Below are 8,261 nucleotides of genomic sequence, written 5' to 3'. Positions count from 1 at the left end.
CATAATTCCCCCTTTACAGAAGAAAAATCAAGTTGTAGACCAAAGGAGTACTTCAAGGCCTGCTGAAGTAGAGGGAAAGGCAGCATTAAGCTGTGGCAAGCTTTAACAAGTTGCTTAGGGATTTTGTGCTTTTGCAAAGGATTGATCTCGACACTGCCAAGAAGAGATTCAGACACCTGCCTCCAGTACAGACAAGGCTGAATTTAAGAACTATTTTAAAGGATTTAAATCTTACAGATTTTCCTCTTCATTATTTGTTGGTTTTTAGGCAGAATTTATTTAGATTTTTTTATTTCCCCAGAAATGCCATAGAAAGAATGAGACACTGTGATTCTGCATCTTTTTATGGAAACTTTTGGTTTATTTTGGCATTTCTGTAGAGCAGTGACCTGTTCAACAGACTGCAGAATGGACCTTGCTTTCTCAAGGCCTGTAGCAGGGAATAAACGCAACCAGCGTAATTTGAGCTACATCTATTTACACTAGCTGAAAGATGTGACCCCTGATCTTTGATTACTCTGGTGAGGCAGAGTGCTACAAGGCAGGGATTTTTCAGCAGTCCTTTATCTACTTGTAGCCTGGCCAGGTACAAGTTACAGAGGCTGTAAACAAGGGGAAATTGGGATGGCAAACTGATCAATTACAGAATATTGAAAAGATCAAAGAAGTGGCAGCAATGCTGCTAAAGCAAATATGGAAAAGCCTTTCGCATCCAATAACCTCATTCTGGTGACAAAGATTATAACAAGATGGAAAATGGCACAACAGGAATGCATTTTGGTGGCAATGATTGCTGTGAGAATTGGGACTAGTTCGTACTTCACCCACTGTGTCTGTCTTTCCTACATGCTGTATCCCAGGCAACCCAGGCAGAAGGTGTTATATTTATTATGTCCCTGTCACTTTTTATCTCTTGTAGTGAAACCCGACATTAAATTCTCTCTCCAGCTTCCACTCTTTCAAATAAGCAGGAAAACATGACAGCGTTACCTTCACTCAATCTCCTAATTAGCCCAGCAGAATATATTTCTTTCTTCTCTATCTGAGAAGGTCTGTGCCAGGGGTCTCTAAAGTGGTTGTTGCTAGCACATTTTCTACCTCATCTTGTACCAGGGGCTGCCCTGTGCTTTTGGAGACAGCTTGGTTTCATTTCCACTACACAGCAGGTTTAAGGATTTGAAAGAGGTGAGGTCTGGAGACTGTACATAAAGCTTGAGAGATGGCACAATAACCTGTCTGGAAAGGGTAACACTTACTCTGTCTGTACAGGGTCTGCTAGACAGCTAAAGGCCCTGTAGTTAAAAAATACAGATAAATAAAAGAAATTTCAGGACATTGCAAGACTTCTATGTTCAGCAGTTGAAATCCTTTTTCTTTTTTCTGTATTGAAAAGGCTTCTCTGAGCCATTGAAAATGCTCTTTATATCCCAGAAGTTGTTAGCAACAGGAGGTGTGGAGGGAGAATCCAGCTTTGGCATCACGGGATCAAACTTGCCAGGTCAGATCTGTATTATTTTTGATACGTTAGTGCATGTTAAGGTCATCTGGGTAAGATCAGAGCTGGTAGCTGGCAACAAAGATGTTACAGCTTCTTACAGCTGCCTTTGAATAGAGCTTGTGGTGCAGCTCTTATCTCTCTGTGTGAAGTTTAACACGTCAGCATAAACCGCTGCTGTTGTAGTGGCAGTTTCACCTGAAAGACAGTTTTAGAGTTTGCCACCATGCAACTTCCTGCTGCCACCTCCCAGATGACTGCATGTGCAAATGCCACAAAACATGCAGTCAGTTAAGGCATGATGTAGCTTTCGTCTTCTAATGGGCCACTTTCCTCATGCTCAGCTCCAGTGTAGATTGTGCATCGTGGCAGGGTTGGCCAGAGAGTGCAATTCCTGGTAGGGTCACAGTGAAGGCTTCTCTTTCTTGCAGGCTATTTCTTGCCCCAAGATAATGTTACGTTTAGTGAAATCAAGTTTGTTTTATTTCAGTAATCACTGCTGGCTTTGTGATACTGTTGCCTGTAACTGGAAATGTCAAAAAGGATCTGTAAAGGGTCAGCATCAGCGTGAAACAGCTCCACCTTCTGTGAGCTGGCAGCACTGGTTCTTGGTCTTCAGGGCAGGACTGTGAGAACCAGGTAAAGTCACAACCTGTAAGTGCTTACACTAGCTTGTGAGCTGCTTGCCATCTTGAATCTCTATTCACTGCTCAACTCCAATGGACTGGAGTAGGGAGGAAATTCTCGCAGCCTAGGACTGCAGCCTTTGCTCCTGGCCTGGAGGAACTTAGCTGCTGCTGACTCAGGATCACATGCAAGTGGATAAGCCAAAAGAGGATCCACATGTTCACAAAGACAGATAAATCCTGCTCTAATCCATTAGTGTTCCGAGATATACACTGAAGTGAGTATAGCGGTTTCCAACACAAAATTTGAATTCCCTTTTGTTTTGCCTTCTGTTCACCTTAGCTGTATTGCTCCATACTCCTTAGAAAACCAAGGGTCAGGACTTGGAGTGATAGATGCTCCTTGGTCTTCACCTACGCCCAGAGAGCTGCAGAGGGCTTTTGCTGCAAGGCTAGGGAAGTCCTCATTAAGCAGCTAGGGAAGAAGGAAATTCCTGTCCTGGTGATGAGGGAGAAATGTCTCCTTCTGTGTGACATTCTGCTTTTCTTCAGCCTTACCAGCATCAAGTTGGTCTGTCGCCTCACTGTGAGTGATCCATTTGCAGAAGAATAGTTCAAAAGTCACAGCTGATGTTTGAGAGCCCTTTGAAAGTTCATCTATCCCTTTTCAGTTATTCTGCAGATAGGCCAAGACAACAGCTTGTTAGTGTTTAAATGGGTAAATGAGCCCACCATATTTTTTCATTAAATTCTCAGTTGTTTAAGCCTTGTGTCTGGTCACTGTGATGTTATGATCTGCTTTCTAATTCCAGGCTTTGTTTTTAAGCCTAACTAGAGTGTAACACTAGTGGTCATTGCCTCTCAAAGGAGGGATAACTCTGAACCTAATCTGCCATTTCTGACTGGTTGTTTTTTTTTCAGTGTTGCTACTAGAGAGTGAGGTGCAGAAGGATTTTGCATCATTTAAGTGAAAATGAGGGATATCAGAAGAAAATTGAGGGGGGGTGGGGGAGCGGGGGCTGGGGAGGGGCATGTGGAGTGGAGTGTACCATATACCTGATGCTTCCCTAGAAGAGATTGCTGAACAGCCTGTCTGTCAGGTCCTGTCTTACTGGAAATGCATACCACCCTAGCCAGGGAAGGATATGTACTAGTTAACTTGTCTGGGGATGCAAACTGTAAGTCCCCTGTAAATATAGACTCTGTCTCTGGCTGACCCAATACAACCTGATGCTGTTGACTCCCCACCTGGCAGATAAAAATTGCAACTCACAGTCCTCTTTGGCTCTAATCTTTCTGCTCCTGTGTTCAGATGGCACAGGGCTTTTGCACCTCCCTCTAGGGCAGGCAGATAGGCTGCCTAAGCATGTGGTCTCTGTGCTTGCAGACAAAGGGAACTCCAGGTCGTCAGTAGAATGCAGCTCTGGGAAGCCAAAAAGTGTGTGAGACTGGGATTTTTCCTTTTTCTCCTTTTATTTTTTGGGGGGCATTGGAGGTTGTTTGCCACTCTTGTTTGCATTAAAGCTTACGGGTGTTTTATGCCAACTAACAATATGCATGTCATAAAATTGCCAGCTGATGTGCAAGCCAAACTGCTATAGTGATCATTGGGTTGTATTTTTGTAACTGAGTTGGATCCAAGGTTTGCGTATTTTAAATAAACCCACATTGGCAGTGATCCACACACAGACAAGTTCCTGCCACGGTTCTGCTAAGTGACTGACTCTTCCCCCAACAGCTCTCTCTTGATCTCCTTGGAGTTAACTCAACTACGGCTTCAGGGCAGAAAATGACAGTCCAAAATGAAAGCTCTCTGGGATATCTCCCCTTCTCTCCATTACCTTAAAAAAAATATTAAACTTCTGTTTATTCTGAAGGGCTTCTGTTGCTCTCAAGCCATATCTCCTAATAGGTTTCTTAGAGAAACATTTTTCTCTATGCAAGTAATTTAAGCCTTACATGCCCTCAAGCTATTTTTTAATTAAAAGAAAAAAAGAAAATTCTTGGCCTGAGTAGGGGGCTTATGCTGTTGATTGACTAAAGTAAGGAATTTTGTGGGAATTTTGAATTCTGCACTGCCAGATACTAAATCAGCCCTATAAGTATAACCCTGACCTAAGGCTGAGATTTTTAAAATGAGTTTCTTAATAAGAAAGGGAAGAAATAAATTCAACTTTGAATAAGCATAATGCAATTTCCCTTCACACAAATTACTCCTTTATTATAGCACAGATATTCACATTTATCTGTCTAAATACTTAAGTCGTATGCAGCTTTATTTTGCTGGACTCAGCTCAGTCCTGCCTAAAAGGGAACCCATTATTAGAGCAGCTTAATCCATACATGCTCAACCCATTTATGCTGCCATAATCCACAAAATGTGTATGGCACACCAGCTCCTCTCCTCTCCCCTGTGGCTGAGCTGGGACTGTCTCTGTAGTAGCGATCATCTGGAGCCATGACAGTGCCATTCAGCTGGATTTTTTCAAGAATTTGGAGTAATTCTCCTTTGATTTCCCAAAGTATTATGTTTTCTCAGACATGAGGGAAACTGAAGATGAAGGACATAGCCTAATTTACGCAGCCAAGAGCAAATCTATCCACTTGCTGAACCAAATACAAGAGGTTTGGTGCATGCAGTACTGCACAGCACACCCTTCCCCTGCTGAGTGGTGTCTTCGCCGCAGCAATGCCTATAAGGGTGCAGAGTTAGGGACTCTGTGGTCAGAGTGTTCCTGTACATGTGACTTGTGTTGGTGGTTCCCATGGGTATGAGGGACATCCTCCATTCACCATCCCTGGGCTTTTCACTTCAGGGAGAGATGGTCTGGTTTCTGCCCTCTTCTAACAAAATACTCTCATTAGTCTTACTAGGGAAATTAGGGCAAATCTAAAGGGTTGCCCTCAAGCAAGAAGTCACAGTCAGGTTGCGTGACTTTACCTCCCTACCCTTGCTGCCAGTGCATAGCTGCGTAGGTGCCAAACCACTAGTGTGAGACTGGCTGCTGTGGGTGAGAGGCTTATTGCAATTGAGGGGCTTTGTTAATGCAGCAGGGCATGTCTGGTGGGAGCAGGGACTTTAGGTAAATAAACCAGTCAGGAAACAGGTAGTGGTAGAGCTGCAGCCTATGTGGTATTTGAGAGCTGTTTTCTCAGAATGGGCTGACCTTGTACCAGTAGCTGGGGTAGAAAAAAGCCTGAGATCATCATTGTTTCACTTGTCTGTTTTCCCATATCTTCTTTTTTTTTTTTTTTTTTTTTTTTGTTAAGGCGGAATTTCTTAGCTGAGAACAAGCTAAGTATGTCCAAAGCAACTCAGCAGCTGGTGAAGATAAAGCCAGGGCTGTCAGAAAACACCGAGCAGAGGTAATTTTGCATGTTGAATTGAAGGATGGGAGAGACACATTTGGATAAAAAGAAGAATTAACCTTGAACCTCTCCCAAAAGCCTGATTTAAACATGAATTTCATTTGAATTAAAAAAAAGGCAAAAGTATAATTCACTGAGCTCTTTTATGCAGCATTTGCAGTTCCTGGTTTGGGGAAGCGATGAGCAAAGACAGACAGAGTGCAAGAGAGTGGAGCTGAGTACAGACATCACCTGCACAGGGGACAGAATCAGAGAGGCCATTAACTTTTCTCCCAGGTTTGTGCCTTTTCCCCTGTCTGGTGTGTCGGATTGATCATCAGGTGGATTATTGCCCCCTTGAAAGTGGTGATAGAGATTATTCTTTGCAGTAGAGAGGGATACCTGTGATGGCACCAGAGTCAGGCTCCTTGCATACAGGGTCAGATTAACCCACATCTCTGTTTAAGACTTTGTGAGGTCCTGGTGAGAAATAGTATTCTCTGTTAGTCCCTGGTTCAGCTAAAGCATCTCATCATGAAGCTGCTTTGCACAGAAAAGTGTTGCTTGGTGGATACTCTGCTTCACACAAGAAGCAGGTGATGAGAGAATGGAGAACTGTGGAGGAGAAATGGAATAAGGTTCAGCCTGCATAGATGGTCAAGCAAAGAAAAGTGCAGTAAAGTGATTGCAAGTCAGATAGGAGCACATAAATGAATCCAACTTCAAGACACAAACCTATAAAAATCTACATTAGACCTTTACCTCTTCATCAGTCCATTTTCCTGATGCTTGAAACACTTTTTTCCACTACTCTCTACTCCTACCATTTTCAAATAACTAGAGAAGGGGTAAGAGAGGAATGAGTTTTGCAGTGAGCTCTGAAGACATCTAGAATGATGCTAGTATACATGATCCGGTGAACCCCCATGTCTGGTTTTGCCTTCCTGCAGTTGTACATTCCTCTTTTTCTGTGCTGGAAACCTTATCTGAAGTATATTTTCAGTGATTATTGATTAGTGATTATCCCTTGAAGACAGGTGGCAGCTTTCCTCCGGAGTCCCTGCCCATGGTGTGAGATGCACAGATCATCCGGGATGCTTGGACAACAGGGCAGAGTGGCATCTCGGGGGAGGAGAAGAAGGAACTTAATTTTCATTTGAAGCGCTGCAGTAGAAAAGCCCTAGAGAGATTTTCCATTTGGGGTGTTTGGGTTTTTTTTCAGCGGAAAACTATGCTTTTTCCTGTTTAATCAAAAGCCCAGTTTGCCTCGGTGGTTTCTATGGAAAATTTTCACATAGGTCTCTGTTGTAAAATACCAACATGTCAGACTTATCCCTTTATCTCAGCAGATGCACTTTCCAGAGGGAGAATATCTCAGGTGACAAAAAACAGCAGCTTTGCTGCCTCGACTCAGTCAGACAGGTTTTTGATGCTAGAGAATTTTGTCTAAACAGACTTTTCATTAAAACTGAAGTGTTTTGTGGACAGGTTTTGGTTTTGCTCAAGTTTTTACTGCTAATTTTTCATTACAAAGTTATGTGTAATGCTTCATTGTGCCTTCTGAAGTGACAGTATGTCTAGTGGTATGGGATCAAGTCTCTGCTTTGCCCTGATTTAAACTAGTCTGTCCTGAAATGATTCAGATGAAGGCAAGTCATAATATGAAAGGCTCCTCTTTCTGAGGCTGCCAGAGGTATTAGATTGTTTGCATCTCCCATCTGGAAATAGGAAGTGGTGTTTAACCTAGAAAGAGAAATTTTGGCCTGTTTCATGTTTTTCAGAATCCTTTGTGAGACTGGTTCTTCCCGCCTGAGGACTAGAGAAGCCTAGAAAGCTACCCCAGACCACGTGTGTAATTCTGCCACCAACCACAGTGGGAAAGTCTTGCTTCTTGCTGACATCAGAATCTTTTTTTAAAAAAATACCTTAAGATATAAAAGCAAAAGTCTTAAGTGGTGTGAAAATGTGTAAGTTGGCATATTTTTTAAAACAAAACAAAACAAAACCCAAGAAGACATGGGAGAGGTGGAGAGCCTTGCCCAGGGTCCCATGCAATGTGTGATGTGTGAGCCAGCTGCCATGCTTGGGTTTCTGAAGGGGCACTCTGTGCTATGCCATGGAGCCTGGTGCAAGGGCAGCTGTGGCAGTGCAAATCAGGAGAGATCAACAGCAGCATGCTGCAGCCTGGCAAGTGACGTTCCCTTGGGTTCCCTGAGCAGCAAGATCACGTCAATGATCTGCCATACTGCAATTAATTAACTTGGGCTCCCAGCAGAGCTAAGTAACATGGCCCAGCATGGTGCTGTTGTGCCTTTTCCTGCTTTTGGTCCAAGAGTTGAGTCTGCATTTGATTTGAAATGGTGCTCCCTGGCATCGTTCTAGATGTGCCTTAAGTTCCAGTGTAGTGATGTAGGAGAGTGGACCATGCAGTCTCTCCTACTAATGATAATGAGATGAAATGCCCTTAAAACATAACCTATGCCCCTCTTCTGTCTGCTAAAACTACCTGGCACACCATTCACTGCCAGAGTTCAAACTGTTCCTAAAGCAAAGGAAGCATTTTTAAAGAAAGTCTTTAAATCTACCTGCTGGCTAGCTGGATTTAAGTTGATTTAGAATCATAGAATGTTAGGGGTTGGAAGGGACCTCTGGAGATCGAGTCCAAACCCCCCTGCCAGAGCAAGACTAATCTAAGGCAGGTTACACAGGAATGCATCCAGATGGGTCTTGAAAGTCTTCAGAGAAGGAGACTCCACAACCTCTCTGGGGAGCTTGTTCCAGTGCTCTGTAAC

General features: G+C 43.3%; 1 long non-coding RNA gene across 1 annotated transcript; it reads left to right on the top strand.

The window, feature by feature from the left end:
* Positions 1–3,430: 3,430 nt before the first annotated feature.
* Positions 3,431–7,433, top strand: LOC137665192 (uncharacterized). Its single transcript, XR_011048453.1, has 4 exons — positions 3,431–3,559; positions 5,392–5,487; positions 5,642–5,766; positions 7,251–7,433. It is a non-coding gene; the product is annotated as an uncharacterized lncRNA (long non-coding RNA).
* Positions 7,434–8,261: the final 828 nt, after the last annotated feature.

Source organism: Nyctibius grandis, chromosome 6 (assembly GCF_013368605.1).
Source record: "Nyctibius grandis isolate bNycGra1 chromosome 6, bNycGra1.pri, whole genome shotgun sequence".
In the NCBI taxonomy this organism is placed as follows: Eukaryota; Metazoa; Chordata; class Aves; order Nyctibiiformes; family Nyctibiidae; genus Nyctibius; species Nyctibius grandis.
Note: the sequence above shows the minus strand (reverse complement) of the source record. Positions and strands in the feature narration are given on the sequence as shown.